The following is a 20,271-nucleotide window of genomic DNA, read 5'->3' as shown; positions in this document are numbered from 1 at the left end:
CAATTTGCCATGACTCTTAGAAAAAAGTTACAGTGTTTTGTGAAATACCTCGACATGAAATGAAATCGCGAAATACAGGTGTCCCTGGGAATAACGTAATTTTAAGTCGTGACAATTCTGAAGCAGGGGCGGCTCCAGAAAGACTTAAGAGGCCGTGTCACAAATTTGCGCTCCTATCTATATTAATGTTATTTTAAAAGGCAGTTTTTCTCAAAGTCTATAATAGGTAGGGGCCGGAAATTTTGCCTACTGAAAGTATACAATACATTTAACATAACCGCTTTTTTCAAATTTATTTATCATATCATATATTATTTCTGTGATGAAAATAATATTATCAATATTTTGATTTGTCCAGATACATTGAAATTTTGCTTATATTTATAATTATTTAGCAAAAACTGAAAACGCCATTGAAATGTATTGCACATTACCTTCCGATCAGTGTCTTCATGATCATGATGGGTTTATAAACCTGGGTGTAATCAAGTCTTTAACTATTACATGACAACATTTATACTTAATAATTTGGAGATATGCCTTTTCTATCCTCAGCCCCTGAGCTTTTACTATCTGGTCTGGCGACCGACCTGACACTCTTCAACCACCCCAGGGGTCTCCGATTACACATCTTATCAAAAAAAAAAAGCTGTTCGTTCATTTGTTTTTGTGTTCGAGCGAAGGTTTACTTCTCCATTAGTGCCACAGAATTCACACATTTATGCCAAGGGAATATTCCGCTGATGTGACGCCATACGAATGTATTATTCGCGACCATACAACTTTTTTGTTTGTCATCGGGAAAATGACGCCGCAGTTTGATTTTTTGTGGTGATATAAAATAAATTTTCTTGGAATGTTCATTTTAAATTGAGCATTTTTAAATGTCAGCGTAGAATATGCTTATCTGCCCATTTTGTTTCTTTCCATAATAATGAGTAAAGTTAACATTGTCATAGACATTTTATTATATTCGTTTGCCGTCCAAGTACAAATGTCACACTATATCGCACGTAATTATATTTTTTTACTAATTTGTTAGTTGTCATTTTATTTAAGTTATAAATAACATTAATAAAAATTATTACTTAATAGTCCAGAATAGAGATTGAGTTATTATTCATTTAATAGGGGTTTAAAATATGGTACTACATACATATTTATATTATCTTGTTGTCTTCTTTGTAACTTTAATGGAAGAATGGCATTTGGTATGTATGTTAACTCACAATGAAAATACTTCAGAAGTACTCAATTAACAGTGAACAACCTAGGGCCTATACTAATTTCATTATGTTCATGAAATATAATTGATATTACTAATAATGAACTGTATGTGTTTTGCGTAGAGATATCGTACGAACTGTATGTGGTACAGACCAACATTAGCTAAGACTCTGTAAATAAGTAATTTCAGTTAATGTGTAGAGAATATTAAAAGTTAGAAATAAATATATATATAAAACAATGCAGAGTTATCAGCATAAAAATAGAAGTTGTTTTTACGTAGCGCCTACTGGAATGTATATTTTGTGTTGAATTATGTGGTATGATTAGTATTCTCTTATTGTAAGTGTGTTTTGTTAAAATCTTATAAAACATCACTTACTGTTGAAGGATTTTCATTTTTTTTGTGATGATCTTACTTAAACAAGTTTTAATTATATTACACATGTATATTTTAAAAGCATTTTAATGTATACTTATAGAATTGTAATAGGCTTTATACGGACTCTCACGATGCATGTGAGCATCTATAATTAATAGAGACCGGAAAAATTCGCGGATTCATTCGGCGATAGGCTAGAAGTCAAATACATATACCTTTTAGATGATTTTGCTATTGGCTTACTGTTCATCTGGACGAATCTCAACCAATTATAAAACACCAACCAAAGAAGGATCGAATCACAGACAAACAAGCTGAGACGACTAACAAGTCAGCAGCAAATGAACTGCCATTATTTGCCCGAGTGTACAGGGGAATGTGCAGTCTATCCTGAAGGCCGTCGAAACCGCGAATTTTTCCGGTCCCTAATCTACATCAATATTATGGCCGTTTCACAAGATCAAATATTTATTGAATTCAATCTGTTGCATTCATTGTACATGATTTTCGATATGTACATTGAATTCAATACAAATTGAAGATGTTACTCAACTAAGCTTATTCTTATTAACTTATAAGTATTTTGTTTGTTCAGTACATAAAAGTAAAAGATTCGTTATTATTTAAATAATGAGCATCTTTAAGCAATAACGTTTTCAAAATATTTACATAAACATAATGGAATATATTTTTTAAATACTTTATATCTACGATCACATCAACGGCAGTATTATGTAATGAATGAGGTAATGAAATATCTTGAAAGGATATTTTCTTCTCTGTAAAGTAAATTTGTAATGCAGCCCTCTTAATGTTAGTCTTGTGAGTTATTTCGTCTTCTAATATGCTACAGCAATGTATAAAATTAAGTTTTGTTAGTGTTTTAGTCTTGTGTAATGTTAAAGTGTAATGTGATAAATTCAATAATTTTTTTGTAAGTTCGTATTCATAAAGGTAGGCTACATATCGTATTAAGATAAATAGTATAATATTTGTAAATTTAAATTCTTTGAAACAACGTCGATAAGAGGTTCACCTACCTCTGTTAAACTGTATGATGGTGCATTGTAAAAAATTAGGTAGTCTGACTTAAGTGAGATTGTATTTAGATTGTGTGTGATGCATATGCAATATCTAAGCATATGCATTTATGTTATTATCCTTTTAAAACGTTACATGATGAATTTCGTATACTTTTTAATGTCAACTAACATTATTTATCACGGACTATTACATCCAGATAAAGAATAATTACCACATGTTTGAAGATTAATTGTATTCCGATACGTTTAAAGTATTAAAATTTTTAGATTCGACTCATACCATAGTTGTATAAGTGAGGTTTCTTGATTCTGAATCCCTGCATCCGCAATTTCCTAGTGAGCCGCCGGTCAGATTGTCATCCTCTCAGATTGTCGAGGAACCAGATACATTTTTCGTCGAGTAAACTCGAGCTGTCAACCTTCCCACTAATCCTGTGATAAGGGTATATATAGTAGCTTTATCACGCGCTGCGGCTACAGTTCCTTCGGTTGAAAAAGCCACTAAATCTCACTGTTAAAAGAGAGAACTTCTAGAGCAGAATATTGGAAATAAACATTTACTGACACGGCCTCTTAACGGGAGGGTATATCGTATAAAGTAATGCTCAGTTGCAGGTGCGTCACTACTTGCACTCATCCCGATATACACGTATACACAACGTGTTGCAGAGGTCACTACTTGCACTCATCTCGATACACACACGTACTCAACGTGTGCGGGAACTTTATAGTATCAACTGTTCAGTGCAATTTCAACAAGATGGGCATCATCACATTTCTCTTGATATACATATATATAACGTGTGCGGAAACTTTATAGTATCAACAATTCTGTATAACGTAATTTTTTTTAATAACCTTAAAATAAGAATCAAGTAATAGACAAAGCAATTGATTTGTATAAAAAAAATTGTGGGGTGACTCTGTCCTAAATAATAGCCATTTGTGGTAGAAAATTTAAGACATTTGACATGAAACGTGCGTTTCTCTCTTCTTTAATTTTCTTAATGTCTGTATCCTAACGAGTAGACATTAGTGTTAGAAAATTCAAGACAACTGATAATCAAGCACTCCACGAGTGCCACATATCTGAAGCTTGTTAAGTTCGAAAGTTAGTTCTTAGTCACGTTTTAAAACAAATTTTTGTGTTTTTTTTTGGTCAAAATGATAGAACATTTCCTTTAACATTTTCTAGCCTTGATTAAGTACCGTTACTATGTGTGCAGCGAACTAAAGTTTACAATTTTAGTTCAGAGGATATCATGTTCAGCCTTTCACACACTCTTTTTATTTAATTAATTTTTTGCTGTGGATTTTCCAGTCTGTTTATTTATTTATTTTCCCCCTTACCGTTACAGCTTTGCTTGCCTCGCGCGCGCCATTCATCACGAGGTCTGTTTTTGGGAAACCGCCCAATACGTGTTCAAGACCTGTAAATATGACCATACAAGCTGCGATGTTAATTAGAAACACCCCCCCCCCCCCCCACTACGTAAACTGACGGTACGTGACGGGAGTGTAAAATATATTACGATAGCGCGGATACGTTCCTTTCGCATTTCCAGTCCGCTTGCAGATCGAAAAAAAAAAAAACATCTGATTGAATCAGGTTGTACTGGTTTTTATATCTGTGCTGCGCGCTGGACGCTCTACATAATGATTCAAAAATTCGTGAATTTTATTCCCCGTACCTCCAATTGTTAAATCTGTTGTAAACCATTTTCTGAATAGCTTTCCGATATTAACTGCGCAAATAATACACAATACAACACGAATGTGTTGAAAATGTTTGAAAATTATATTGTTTGAGAAAAAAAAACTGGAGCTTTCATGAAACATCAATTTAAATATAGAATTTGGCGCCAATTTTCGTAGAAAATACTCGGTACTATCTCATACTCGGTACTATTTCATATTTGCAGAAATTACCATACCCATGTGTTGAAGAAAGTTTCAGTATCTTTATTGTAGTATTACAAACTATTTCTTGGCAGCTGGTTTCCAAAGGAATCTGTTGTAAAAAATACAGAAAATATCTTCCTTTGTAGAACCAGTCCTATATGAGAAACATTCCAAACACGAATGCACTGGTGACTTTTCGGTTGTCTTCATAATACTCCGACATTATTTGACCAACTTTATGTAAAATTGTTGGAACTGTGACAAGTCTTTTTTTTTTGTTAAAAAAAACCCGCTGTCCCGTCATGTCAATTTGTGTAGAAACTGGGGAAAGGCCGTTCTTCTCGGATCTAATGAGATACATGACATAGGATCGCGATGTACAACGTGTCTTATAATTAGTTTGCAGTACAGAGTAATTAATTGGCACTCACTATTGCCAGATTGATACTAAGTACTCGACTTGTTTGCATTATTACTAGAGACCGGAAAAATTCGCGAATTCATTTCGCGATAGGCTAAAATACAAATCGTTATACCTCAGTGCTGCCTCTGCTGTTGGTTCACAAAACATCTGGATGACTCTGGGCCAATGAGAAACACCCGACCAAAGCTTTACCGAATCACAGGCTGCTACGTTGGGACGTCTCACAAGACAGCAGCCAATGAGTGGGTGGCATTTAACCGAGTGTACGTAGAACTATGGAGTTCATCCTAGAGGTCATTGAACCCGCGAATTTTTCCGGTCCCTAATTATTACTCTTTTGTTTGGATTATTAGTTTTATTAAGTTTTTGCAATTTTAATACTTATTTGTTGATTTTCCTTAGACCATAAAATATTGCCAATTGACAGTAATTTTACAGCTGTAGTTATTCTGAAAGGAAAAAAAAATCATTACTAGACGCCAATTATTTCAAGGGAGAAACTATTTGTAGCATTCAGTCATTATTAAAACAACCAGATATTCTTGTACTTAAAGCCATGTTTAACGTTTTTAGAACGTATATAAACATGGTTATCAGCGCGGCCAAATACTCGGCTTCTATTGGTCGCACGGAGCAACGTTAAGTGGAAGAGCTCAGCATTGTCCGAGCTAATCCGTATTGGTCCGTCTCCGTCTGCGTGCTGTTGTAGAGACTCTGTTCCGTGAGATCCGTCTCCGCTTACGTGATCCGTCTGCGTCTTAGTGACATTTTAGAACGGACCTTAGCCTCGCCGTTTTTCTGTCCTAAGTCGGAGGGGGGGGGAATTTACCCCCCCCCCCCCTCCTCCTCCTTCAACACCGCCACCCAGCAACTAGTTCTTCTGCACCACTGGTTTCTTCTGAGGACACCAGCGCGCGATGGGAGGTGAATTATCTAATTGCCGGGACATGGTGCCCAACCGGTATACGCTGGATGTTCCCGTCGTGAATATAAAATACACCTTTGGGGCTTAGGGAAAAGAAATACGGTAGTGTTACACTCCCTTCCCCCGTCCCTTCTCAATGTTCTCTGAACACTCTTCTCTGATAGATTTAGTGGGGTGAAAAATCAGGATACCATAAGAACAAGCAGCGACGGAATTTTTATCTTGGTTTCGAAACTTACAAAATGTGATTATATTTGTTAAGGATCCTGCGTACATTGATACGCGTGCAGTGTGCATAGCTTTAGAAGAAATAACGCGGTGTGAATACTGCTCCAAATATCCAAGTGGTGTCTGTTTACGAAAAACATTTAAGCATGCACCTAGGGTGGATGAGTATTTTGTTTTGAAACTTTATTTTTTTAGAAGAGTGAAAAACGCCAAAATGAGTGTTTTCACAATTATTTTTAAGACACGAAAAATTCGCTACATATTCTTGATAGCTTTTGAGAGACTTTCATTGCAACTTTGTCTTCGTTTCTCTGCCTTTTAATGTATTTGTTACTGCTAAACTATCATATGCACGACGAGAAGACTGCGCGCCACACTGAAAGAAATTTTTGTATATTTTACAAGGAAAATCCTTGGAAACCCTGTTGCCAAGGATATTACTTGTAAAACTACAAGGCAGAGCTTTGTACCATGTGCGATTTTGCAAGGCTCCGGCTTGTAGTTTTGCAAGAAATATCCTTGGCAACAGGGTTTCCAAGAATTTCCCTTGTAAAAGTACAAATTTTTTTTTAGAGTGCAGTTCAGAGCCTTGCGCGTAGAGGCGATAACCGCGCTACAAGCACCAACCAGCGTCACACTTATTATCCCGCCTTACTTACTCACAATACACCCATGACTAGACGGTCCCCTTAAGCCTTGAGGAATTTATAATTAATTAACGGGATTTGGATGGTAATTAAGTTATGAAATAGCTAGTATCAGTGACTTTCATCCTTGGAATTTTCCATCTGTACCATATCTAGGTCTCCTTAAAATTGTTAAAAATTGGGAATTTGATATATAGTAATGCAAATAAAAATGCAAGTGATTTTTTAATGAAAAGATTTAGGTCATTAAAATAAGTTTTAAGTTGAACGATGTTAAAGGATGTTAAATAATGTACTGATTGGTGCAGATCAGAAACGACGATCAAAGCACACTAAGAACAAACACTTGCATTCTCAAGCTTATGAAGAGAATAGTTTTGGCTTGCCAAGTAAGTTGCAACTACTATTTCGATTCAAACTTACAGGCTTGTAATATCAAGCTTGATATAGTCTCGTCATTATAGACCCGGAATTTTTGCGGTTTCATTTGATGTCAAGGTAAAATTCACTGTCCTATGCATCTATACTCTACCCACATATGCTTTTCTTTGGGCTGATTAATTACTGTAGAAAATCCCCTTCTTAACATTATTACATTGATTCTTACAACGGGGAACATTGATTTAAAACATTTTTATGGACTTGCGCCATTGCTGGTTTTCACTGTATGTCATAGAGAAACCATAAGAATGGACAGAAAGTTGAATACACAAACACACATTAAAAATAAATAATAGTTTAAATAAATAATAGTTTAAAAAACTTAAAAACACGCTTTTATTGAAAATCCAACTAAAAAATAGAAAATAAATCTTAATAAATTTAATTTAAAAATAGTGTAAAATAAAAATAGTGTAAAATAAAAAAAACGTAATATAAAAAAAAAATGTATTTTATTTAAAAAAAACCGTGGGGTGCATGGTGTCAATAGTTATAATTATTTTACTGACAGATATGAGTAGAAGGATTATCATTTTGATAATATCTTAAAAAGCACCCCACGCTTTTTTTTAAATTAAATACATTTTTTTTATTTTACATTTTTTTTATTTTACACTATTTTTATTTTACACTATTTTTAAATTAAATTTATTAAAATTTATTTTCTATTTTTTAGTTGGATTTTCTATAAAAGTGTGTTTTTAAGTTTTTTAAACTATTATTTATTTTTTACTTTTTGGTTTTGTTTATTTATAAAAGCGTGTTTTTTTAATTTTTTTAAACTGTTATTTGTTCTAATCTACTATTAATTCCGTGATAACTATAAGTAACTGTATTTATTTTACAAATTATTAATGTGTACATTGATAGTCAAATCTCGATTTTAGAAGCCATTCAAGAATTTTAACGTTATCAATATATACAGTGAGACTTAATGGTATAAGGTTATTGACGAACAAGTGATATCGACCAGTCTTACATACTGTACGAAATTAATGCTGTGAAGCAGTAAAGGATGGGAGTTACGGATTAATTATTACGTGAAGCGTTCCACATTTACGTAACAGGAATTTTGGGAAGGATAAGGATTGATAAAGGATGAGGAAAGGAACTGCTCAATGAGAGTGTATACAATATGTGAGAAAAATTCGGATAAACCGGACTGGGATTCGAACCCAGAGCCGTCCGATGACATGACGGCTGCTCTACCATCGGGCGCTCGATGTACGATGAATATGATACAAAGCGCCCCACGCTTTTTTCACAATAATACTAGTATTTTTCATTTATTATTGTTTTAAGCTTATTTTAAAAATTATTTCCTCAATTTCTTCCAGGCAAAAATCCTTAAACTGTAAGTTTTGCTCTCTATCCAAATATGGTTTTGATATATCATCTGTCAAACTTATCCATATTTTCCGTGTATGATGTCTTTTATTTAAAGAGTTACTGACCTTGGCATAGTTTGGAGTATTTGTAACTGCTTGGTGTAGATTTGCAGGTTGGTGTTCGAGTGGAATTTCAAAAATCTGCCTATCAGGTGTAGCTATTGAGGTTATGCATATGGTGTTTGATTTCCCATCTGCTGTTGGTTTCACAGCAAAATCAAACTTCAATTTTTCCATGTTTCGTGAAATATTTGCATAAAATGTTGTTTTATAATAATGTTTCACTCTTGGTTAATTGGTAAAATGAAACAAAGACGTAATTGTGTTTCTCTATTTAACGAAATAAACAACATTTAAAGCCCTTATTTAAGGTTTTCTTTCATATTTTTACAAATAAAGATAATATTCTCTTCAAGAAAGAATATTGTTCACAATAATCATAACCCACTCTCACTTTTAATTTAATTAAATGTTACAATATTTAGTAGGCTTTGTTTATATCGCGCCAAAGACAAACTGAAAGAAAAGAGTTTGCACATTGTAAAGAAAACCATTTCGGTCATATGCGAACTCTTTTCTTGTGAAATTATATAAATTGACAAAAATCTTATTTTGCAAATTTAATAATGGAATAATCTTATCAAATTAGTGTATTGTCATCGGTCCTCGATAAATCTACAAAGTTTGAATGAAATCTGGCCTTTTAAAGTGGGTCAAAATCGCACCCAAAGGAGTCGGTTACAAACATACAAACAAACATACAGGTGAAGCTAATATAAAGCGTGTAAAAACAAAAAAAAAAAGAACACGCTTTTATAGAAAATCCAACTTAAAAATAGAAAATAAAATGTAATAAATTTGAATTAAGAATAGCGTAAATAAGAAAAAATGTATTTTATTGTAAAATAAGCGTGGGGTGCTTTTTAAGATATTATCAAAATGATAATCCTTCTACTCATATCTGTCAATAAAATATTTATAACTATTGACACCATGCACCCCACGCTTTTTTTACAATAAAATAAAATTTCGATTTTTTTCCTGTGTCTAGTTATAGATAGAGACCGGAAAATTTCGCGGATTGAGTTCGCGATATCCTAGGATATAAACTAGTTCACCTTCATGCTGCTTCTGTGATTGGACCACAGTTTAACTGAAGGACTCTTAAGCCAATTAAAAACCCTCAGCATAATAAATATCGACTCACGAGCGTCCCAGATAACAAGTCTCGCGAGTGATCAGCCAATAAGCAGGTGTAATTAGCCCTCGTGCACAGAGGAGTGTAGAATTTATCCTAGAGGTCATTGAAACCGCGATTATTATTTTTTTTTCGGTCCCTAGTTATGGAGTTACGGTTTCAACTTTTCATCAGAGTCTTTTTCTTCAGAACAGACGCCCCACTCCACGGACTTATACGTCCATGCCGAGCGGAAGGAACAAGGCTGAAACTGGAGCCGCACTATTTTCAGTATCCCGCCGCGTAGCTTCCCCGCTCGCTGGGTGACGTCACTGTGTATTCCTCGCGGGCTGCGTGGCTGCGCGCGGCGTTGTGGGGCTCCGTGTGACGTCATAGAGCCGCCGTGTAGCTTCCCCGCTCGCTGGTAGCCCCGCCCCGCGGCGGCCATAGTGCCCCGTGACGTCACTGCGCTCCTCGCGGGCTGCGTGGCTGCGCGCGGCGTTGTGGGGCTCCGTGTGACGTCATAGAGCCGCCGTGTAGCTTCCCCGCTCGCTGGTAGCCCCGCCCCGCGGCGGCCATAGTGCCCCGTGACGTCACTGCGCTCCTCGCGGGCTGCGTGGCTGCGCGCGGCGTTGTGGGGCTCCGTGTGACGTCATAGAGCCGCCGTGTAGCTTCCCCGCTCGCTGGTAGCCCCGCCCCGCGGCGGCCATAGTGCCCCGTGACGTCACTGCGCTCCTCGCGGGCTGCGTGGCTGCGCGCGGCGTTGTGGGGCTCCGTGTGACGTCATAGAGCCGCCGTGTAGCTTCCCCGCTCGCTGGTAGCCCCGCCCCGCGGCGGCCATAGTGCCCCGTGACGTCACTGCGCTCCTCGCGGGCTGCGTGGCTGCGCGCGGCGTTGTGGGGCTCCGTGTGACGTCATAGAGCCGCCGTGTAGCTTCCCCGCTCGCTGGTAGCCCCGCCCCGCGGCGGCCATAGTGCCCCGTGACGTCACTGCGCTCCTCGCGGGCTGCGTGGCTGCGCGCGGCGTTGTGGGGCTCCGTGTGACGTCATAGAGCCTCCGCGTAGCTTCCCCGCTCGCTGGCGCCCCGCCGGCCATAGTGCCCCGTGACGTCACTGTGCTTCTCGCGGGCTGCGTGGCTGCGCGCGGCGTTGTGGGGCTCCGTGTGACGTCAGAGAGCCGCCGCGTAGCTTCCCCGCTCGCTGGTAGCCCCGCCCCGCGGCGGCCATAGTGCCCCGTGACGTCACTGTGCTTCTCGCGGGCTGCGTGGCTGCGCGCGGCGTTGTGGGGCTCCGTGTGACGTCAGAGAGCCGCCGCGTAGCTTCCCCGCTCGCTGGTAGCCCCACCCCGCGGCGGCCATGGTGCCCCGTGACGTCACTGCGCTCCTCGCGGGCTGCGTGGCTGCGCGCGACGTTGTGGGGCTCCGTGTGACGTCATAGAGCCGCCGCGTAGCTTCCCCGCTCGCTGGTAGCCCCACCCCGCGGCGGCCATGGTGCCCCGTGACGTCACTGCGCTCCTCGCGGGCTGCGTGGCTGCGCGCGGCGTTGTGGGGCTCCGTGTGACGTCAGAGAGCCGCCGCGTAGCTTCCCCTCTCGCTGGTAGCCCCGCCCCGCGGCGGCCATAGTGCCCCGTGTCGTCACTGTGCTTCTCGCGGGCTGCGTGGCTGCGCGCGGCGTTGTGGGGCTCCGTGTGACGTCAGAGAGCCGCCGCGTAGCTTCCCCTCTCGCTGGTAGCCCCGCCCCGCGGCGGCCATAGTGCCCCGTGTCGTCACTGTGCTTCTCGCGGGCTGCGTGGCTGCGCGCGGCGTTGTGGGGCTCCGTGTGACGTCAGAGAGCCGCCGCGTAGCTTCCCCGCTCGCTGGTAGCCCCACCCCGCGGCGGCCATGGTGCCCCGTGACGTCACTGTGCTTCTCGCGGGCTGCGTGGCTGGGCGCGACGTTGTGGGGCTCCGTGTGACGTCATAGAGCCGCCGCGTAGCTTCCCCGCTCGCTGGTAGCCCCACCCCGCGGCGGCCATGGTGCCCCGTGACGTCACTGTGCTTCTCGCGGCCTGCGTGGCTGCGCGCGACGTTGTGGGGCTCCGTGTGACGTCATAGAGCCGCCGCGTAGCTTCCCCGCTCGCTGGTAGCCCCACCCCGCGGCGGCCATGGTGCCCCGTGACGTCACTGCGCTCCTCGCGGGCTGCGTGGCTGCGCGCGGCGTTGTGGGGCTCCGTGTGACGTCAGAGAGCCGCCGCGTAGCTTCCCCTCTCGCTGGTAGCCCCGCCCCGCGGCGGCCATAGTGCCCCGTGACGTCACTGTGCTCCTCGCGGGCTGCGTGGCTGCGCGCGGCGTTGTGGGGCTCCGTGTGACGTCATAGAGCCTCCGCGTAGCTTCCCCGCTCGCTGGCGCCCCGCCGGCCATAGTGCCCCGTGACGTCACTGTGCTTCTCGCGGGCTGCGTGGCTGCGCGCGGCGTTGTGGGGCTCCGTGTGACGTCAGAGAGCCGCCGCTTGTTGTAGCTGTCGGCCAGGTCGTGACACTCGCTCCCGTGCAACACAATGCAGGGAAATTGAGTTTGGGTTTGTAAAAGAGAGGAAGAGGTGGAGGGAGTTTTGTGATGTGTCAGCCATGGCTTAATCCAAACAACAATTCCAGCATTTCCTCTGGGTTTTTTTTTCCTGATGATGCCAGCGCATGATGGAAGGCTAGCTATACATGACCTTGCTCTTAAATTCAATTCCTCTTATTCCATCAGTATTAACGCTTAGGTACTTAGTGGTATGTAGTAAAATACATAAACATACATGTAAATAAATTAAGTTATATAACAATTATATGGTAAATCTCACGTGAGAGGGAGGAGAGGTCCCACCACATCTCGCGAAATGTCACCAATGGGGAGGGAGGGGTATAGATTAAAATAAAACACCTCACGTGATAAATGGATGCCCCCCAAACTCCACGAGAATAAATTAAGAGGGATAGTGTCTGAAGACGGCGGTGGACGCCTGGTTGGTCCACCATCGGTCCCTCGCTGTGGGAAGGCCGTGTCGTGTCAAGAAACTCCCGTGGACTTTCCGACTCCAGTGTGGTGGTGCACCGTCTTGCTGGAGGGAAAAAAAAAATTAGCTGTTGAGGAAGAAGCTGCTGGAACGGAGAATTCCTCTAGCTTTGACCAGATCGATGTACCCGGTTACATTTTAAGGAAGAAAAAAAAAGGTCCACTGATCCTCTGTTTCTCGTGAGTTCACGCTTCTCACTAACCTTCTGGACGTGGTGTCTTGTCACGTTCCCGAACATTGTCGGTGTGTTTCCCGAACCCCAAAGATGCGAACGTTGTGGCGATTTAACTTTCCATAGAGTGTGAAAGTTCCCTTCGTCTATGAACACCATCACGCTGTCGCCAAGTAGTCCGGGTTTCGAACAATGCAGTCCACAAAAACTGTTCTAGTTTTTTTGTATGTCTCGTGGCTCTAGTGCCTGCACGATTTTCGCTTTGTTAGCATAAATCAACTGTGCAGCGCAGTGGTGAGACGCCGTGCTTTCATCCTAGGACATACATTCCGGCGATCTCTGTAACCTGTTTCCCACAGTTTCCCGAAATCACTCCAAAAATGTTGCGATGTTTCATTACAAGTCATGATAAAATACTTCCCCAAAATACGTGTTTTTTCGACCACAATAGAGTTCGCCATGGATGAGATATGATTAGGGACCGGAAAAATTCGCTGGTTCAATGATCTCTAGGATGAACTCCACAGTTCTACGTACACTCGGTCAAATGCCACCCACTCATTGGCTGCTGTCTTGTGAGACGTCCCAGCGTAGCAGCCTGTGATTCGATAAAGCTTTGGTTGGGCGTTTCTCATTGGCCCAGAGTCATCCAGGTGAGTTGTGAACCAATAGCAGAGGCAGCACTGAGGTATAAGGATTTATATTTTAGCCTATCGCGAAATGAATTCGCGAATTTTTCCGGTCTCTAGATATGATGCACAAATTAGTCGACCGAGCGAAGCGAGATCTCCAAATCAACGTGAACGAACTGGCGGTTTTATGTATGTATGTATTGTTACGCAGGTTGGTACTGCGTAACGAGGAAACTCGCCCCTGCGGGCTAGTGGGATACCACCCGCCATACACTGCACGGACTCGGCGCGCGAATTTCAATTGATGCGCGTTGGATAGCAGATCCTCGGGTCCACTCGTGCCGAATCGCCTTTGATCGGAGCACGTGGACGTGGTCGGAAGTTTCCGAGCCGCGTTTCCGATTCAGGATGTCCAGAATATTCCTCGCTGTTTTAGTATGGAGCGCAGCGAGTATATAAGCAGGCTGCTAGCACGAGTTCCACAGAGTCTTCTCTCAACCGGCTGCGTGAATAATGCGGTGACCACGACCCGCACCTTCGATCATCGACGCCGAAAGGCTGCCCGCTGAGGTCTTCAAGCTGCGCACGGATCCCGAAAAAGGCGGTAAGAGAGGCCGCAAATTATACAAGTCAGTTACGGACTTGGTAATAATTCAGTGGTAGCCCAGTAACAATTTGCAAGTTGGCACGGGACTTTGGAAGTAAAAAGTATGTGTCGGACTTTGCAGTAAAATGACCAAGGGGAACATAGAAAATTCCGCCGAGGGTCATGAAGTGGTTTGCGACTAGGAGCATAACAGAGTTCTGCTCAGCAATACTTAAAAAAAAAAATATATATATATATTTTCTCGTTCTATTAATACGGTGAAAATAAAAGGTGCTACTACTTGATTAAAACGTTAAGGGCGTAGTGCAGTGGCATTAGCGGGACTATCAGTCGTGGCGTTTAAGACTACCTATGAACATAAACAAGGAGGTAAATTTTTAATGAAAAACTGTTTTAAAATAATTTCAAGCAACAGCATGTTAGGTGATTTGTCTCCAATTCTCTGCACTAGTATAGTGTTCGTTTTATTACCAAATAGTGTGAATTAAGAGCCGGCGAAAATGTGCAAGTATCAGGGAATCAGCACGGTGGCAGAGGTAGAATAAATAAATTCGCTCCGTCGATGGTTTCCGGTCCGACTGGGGTGTTCAGGTCAAGGATCAACGGAAATAAAAAAACACTCGCCGCTATCACTTAAACGACACTGAAGATTTTAGCCAATTTTATTTGGGGAGAAGTGTTGAAATTTAAATTGTGTTAGAAATATCTCGTTCCTAAGTCTCTGGTACTGTTAAAACAATGTCTAATTTTGATCTGTAAGTGAAGGTTTAAGTATTTTGTATTAAAAAGAATTTGTAATTATAACTAAAAGAAAAGGGTCCAGTTAGAATTATTTATTGAGGAATAATTCGTGTGGTTATGAGAAAATGTTTAAAAAGTAGTGAATGGTACGTAATTTTGTATAAATTTATTTCAGGTGTTTTGTTGGTAATCGCTGGAACATGAATTGTAGCAGTAATGTGTAACAGCCAACATAATAAGAAAATTTATATTAATGTATGAGGATTATATGTGTTTGTATAATGTGTGAATAAATCTCTGTACATGCCGTACTAAATATGTGTTATACATTGCTCTGTGTTTCCTTAAGCTCTTGTTGCCATTCTAATTTCCAACGACTAGGTAACAGTATGTATGTATGTCTGTATGTCTGTATGTATGTATGTATGTATGTATGTATGTATATATATATGTGTGAATTTTTCGGTACATAACTTTTGAATCATTGATAGGTTTCTTATAAGTTTTTGGTAGGTTTGCATGAAGGGCCAATATAATTTTATGTATTCCTAAACGTAGGATGTTCGGTTCGCCCTGTTCTTGAAATTACTTCCCTTACTTGCTACACTGTTTCATCAGACTTTTTTTTCTTACCAGAACAAAATTCATTAATTTGATGAGTACCTATTTTTATGTTAAAAAGAAACCTGGATCATTTACTTATTAACGCGCTTTAGATGTTAAACTCATTTGGCATGTTTGAATAAAAGCACGCAGTTAACATCAAAAAGAAGAGATCGTGTAACGTTTATCAGCGAACCAAGTTAATTGGTAAATAAACCGACCCAACGTGTGTTCTAAAACAATTTTATCGACTTATAAATGATAAGGAAACCTGAAAAAAAGAGAAAAAATATGGCGGGATTCAGCATTTCACAAACAAAAAAAAAACCAAGAATTTGTTCGCTTGTATTTCAGTATTATATATATATATATATGCAAATATGTATATTTTTTTAAAATTTTGTTACATGAACCTTTTTTTTTAATTCGTTTGAAAAGAACGTTTTATATCTTGCGTTCCAAAACACAACTGGACGGAACGCACATGTGCGTTGGATTCCCGTTGTATGCTGCGCGCGCATTATAGTGCGTACTAAAATTTTCATCCTCAGCGTTCTTAAAGAAGTATATTTTCAAAAATGTAAAATGATTATTAGCTTGCATTGGCTTTGCTTTGAAACATCGTTCTCTTCGATATCTGCGCGCTAAAAAGAAAAAGAAAAGTATCTTGTAATGGTTCCATTCTTCTCTTTCCTTACCCCGCCCTCCAATGTTATGTTTGTCCATTACGTCACGGCCTAATAGATTCTGAATGAAAAAATTACCTTCCCACAACGCTCGCCGCCGCTGTTAATGTGACAGGACGTGACGTCATAAGTTACCAGTGTCGGGTTGGCCAGAGGCCAGCAGAAGCTGGTCGAAGGCCGTTAAGATTCTAGAACATAAAAGCCTCGCTGCTATGTTGAAAATGATAGTTATTGCTTGCACGCGATATTAAATTAAAAAAAGAAAAAGAAATCAATTTGTAGCTGCTTAAAGTTGCTTTCACTACGAGCTGACTCTCAAAACATTTATTTCACAAATTGGCGGGATAACAGTGTAGGAAAAAAAACATAAACGTAAGCGCTCGCATAAAAAAAAAGCCAAGACTAGAGAGACCGATGTATTTTGTTAATTTACTGCCAGGCGCGCACGCTATGGGGAAAACAGTGAGGGGTGGTAAACGGGAAGGGGGGGGGGGGGTTGTTTGTTGAATATCCCCTCTCTCACCAAAATCTCACCCCTACCCCGAAATCCTACAGAGTTGATCATTAGTATCCACAAAAAGAAAGAATTTAAAAGTAATCATCGGGCAAAGTGGTTCTATCGTCCTCTCCCCCCTTTTCACCACAAAATAGTTTCTGCGTATACCTTTCGTCCAAATTGCATATGTTTGAGATCATACGAATTTTGGAAATGTTATTATTACTTTCTTGTAATTTTTTTATCTGTCAAACCACCATTGCCGCGTCATAAACGTTTCACAACAATGTTTCACGAAAACGTTGCATTTAAAATTCTGCCTTGAAATTTTACTCTCATAGCGCCAAAAAAGTTGTTTGGTTTGCCGACAGTAGACACGTACCTACCTGGAAAAAAAAACTAAACCAATCACCAAACACAGTTGATGCTACAGTTTTTTGTTTTAACACCCAGCTTGTCTGGAAATATTTTCGCGAAAAATACATGGTCCTAGCTAAGAGACTCAGAAATTTCGCGGATTAATTTGGTGTCACACTGAAATTAACTGTGCTACGTATATGTATAGTGCACCAGCATTTACTTTCCTATTGGCTGATTTCATAACTGTAGAAAATTTCCTTCTTTGGAGTCGTCCGATGTGATTCGGCCTCTCCATTGCTATCTGGTAGCTGACTTGGCCCACAGTTCGGCTCTAATCATCAAATAAATTCAATAGTATCCACGTTGGCAGTCTACTTTGCGGCCAAAAGAATCCTCAAAATTCCTGGGTCTCCAACAAAAACGATATGTTTCTGTACTTTTACAAAAGATTTTTTTTTGAAACAAGTTGCCAAGAAATAGTTTAGTAATACTACTAGAAATATATTGTAACTTTGTACAACACGTGGCTATGGTAATTGTTTACATATATGAAATACGTGACATAATACTCTTTTTTCAATTGAACATAGTTTTTTTATATTATGATTATTAATGCGCGCAGTAAATACTGAAAAGCCCCTCAGGGAAATTTTACCTATGACTTTTAATTATTGTAGGTACTGGAAAAAAACACAAAGCATTAATGCCCCGTTAAGAATCCGAACCCAGTATCAATACGAACACAGCCTGTTTTCACGTAAACGTTAAAATTAACAAAAAATCAGTAGGGACAGGCTTTTTTTTTTCTCGCGAAAACAAAAATCGGAACGCCTATTAGACTGCAACAAGGTATACCCGCACTAGCGGTTTCTTCCATGTGATTGGCGGCCGTCTGCGAGAGAAGTTTTTGCCTTATTTAACAGAGAAATTCAGGACGCGTTTGCTTCCGCTCAGAATTACTGTGATCGATGTTCTATCAATCGACACGCACCTGGAAAAAAACTCACCCAATCACAAAACATAGTAATCGCCACAGTATTTTTAACTTTGAGCTAGTCTTTGGAATCTTTTCGCGAAATATGCATGCCCCCTAAATATCAGTAGGGACCGGAAAAATTCGCGGGTTAAATGACCTCTAGGATGAACTCCATAGTTCCACGTACACTCGGTCAAATGTCACCCACTCATTGGCTGATGTCTTGTGAGACTTTCCAGCGTAGCAGCCTGTGATTCGATAAAGCTTTGGTTAGGTGTTTCTCATTGGCCCAGAGTCATCCAGGTGAGTTGTGAACCAATAGCAGAGGCAGCACTGAGGTATAACGATTTGTATTTTAGCCTATCCGGCTATTCCGGTCTCTAAATATCAGTAATTTTTACATTTATAAAAAAAATATATGATTTACAAGTGTAGCCCTGGCCAGGGCCGAATTCGTGGCACCGTCGTGGACGGGACGTGGTGCAGAACGACCGAGAACATTCTCGGGTGGGGGTGGGGGGGGGGGATGAAGAAAGCGTGCGCGCGGGTTGGTGTCAGCCCAGCGACGAGGCTGATTGAGCGCGCCTGATTGGCGTGGGGCGCGTCTCGCTGGAAGCTTTCCGCTGCCCACAGCGACGCGACGGCGTGGGGAGGTCGGCGGTTCTCCCGAAGACAAGCAGTCCACTCGCCCCTCCCCGCACTTTTTTCCTTTCTTTCACCCGCTACGTAAACCTTAAAAACATCAGTGGCTAGGAACCGCGACCGTCCTCCTATTCCGTTTTGGGTAGGGACACCCGTATTTCGCGATTTCATTTCATGTCAAGGTATTTCACAAAACACTGTAGCTTTTTCTAAGAGTCATGGCAAATTGTGAGGGTGCAGCAGTACGGTGACCACATTCTCATCGGCCACCCGTCAAGAGCGGGACGACACCTCTCGCCGACCTCCAATAAACCACAGGAGAAAAGCTATACTATTTTGTGAAATACCTTGACACGAAATGTATTCGCGAAATACAGGTGTCCCTAGTTTTGGGTTGAAAAGTACGAAGTGTGAGATAAAAAAAAAAATTACGTTAAATGAACGGCAACTGCCGACGCATATTTCGCGAAAAGATTCCGAGACTGGCTGAAAGTTAAAACACTGTAGCGATTACTGTGTTTCGTGATTGCGTGAGTTTCTTTTACTCACATGTCGATTGTTACAACACCAATCACGGCAGTTCAGCGCGGAAGGAAACGCGTCCTGATTGGCTCGGTGAAATAAGACAACGGACTTCTCTCGCAGATGGCCGCCAAACACAAGGAAGAAACCACTGGTGCGGGCATACCTCGTTGCAGTTTTATGGACGTTCAGAAAAATGCATGCCCCTATACATGTGTTATGAATAGAGACCCGGAAAATTCGCGGGTTCATTTCGTGTTATGCTAAAATTCAAATAATTATACCTTAGTGCTGCTTCTGTGATTGGTTCACTGTTAAGAGGCCGTGTCAGTAAATGTTTATTTCCAATATTCTGCTCTAGAAGTTCTCTCTTTTAACAGTGAGATTTAGTGGCTTTTTCAACCGAAGGAACTGTAGCCGCAGCGCGTGATAAAGCTACTATATATACCCTTATCACAGGATTAGTGGGAAGGTTGACAGCTCGAGTTTACTCGACGAAAAATGTATCTGGTTCCTCGACAATCTGAGAGGATGACAATCTGACCGGCGGCTCACTAGGAAATTGCGGATGCAGGGATTCAGAATCAAGAAACCTCACTTATACAACTATGGTATGAGTCGAATCTAAAAATTTTAATACTTTAAACGTATCGGAATACAATTAATCTTCAAACATGTGGTAATTATTCTTTATCTGGATGTAATAGTCCGTGATAAATAATGTTAGTTGACATTAAAAAGTATACGAAATTCATCATGTAACGTTTTAAAAGGATAATAACATAAATGCATATGCTTAGATATTGCATATGCATCACACACAATCTAAATACAATCTCACTTAAGTCAGACTACCTAATTTTTTACAATGCACCATCATACAGTTTAACAGAGGTAGGTGAACCTCTTATCGACGTTGTTTCAAAGAATTTAAATTTACAAATATTATACTATTTATCTTAATACGATATGTAGCCTACCTTTATGAATACGAACTTACAAAAAAATTATTG

At 40.9% G+C, this 20,271-nt stretch overlaps 1 protein-coding gene across 3 annotated transcripts in view; it reads left to right on the top strand.

Moving 5' to 3' along the window:
• LOC134538266 (titin) overlaps positions 1-20,271 on the top strand; it is a 381,555-nt gene that overhangs the window by 212,520 nt on the left and 148,764 nt on the right. The window lies entirely within an intron of this gene.

The sequence above is a fragment of the Bacillus rossius genome, chromosome 13 (assembly GCF_032445375.1).
Source record: "Bacillus rossius redtenbacheri isolate Brsri chromosome 13, Brsri_v3, whole genome shotgun sequence".
Taxonomy (NCBI): Eukaryota; Metazoa; Arthropoda; class Insecta; order Phasmatodea; family Bacillidae; genus Bacillus; species Bacillus rossius.
This window is presented reverse-complemented; position numbering and strand designations above follow the sequence as displayed.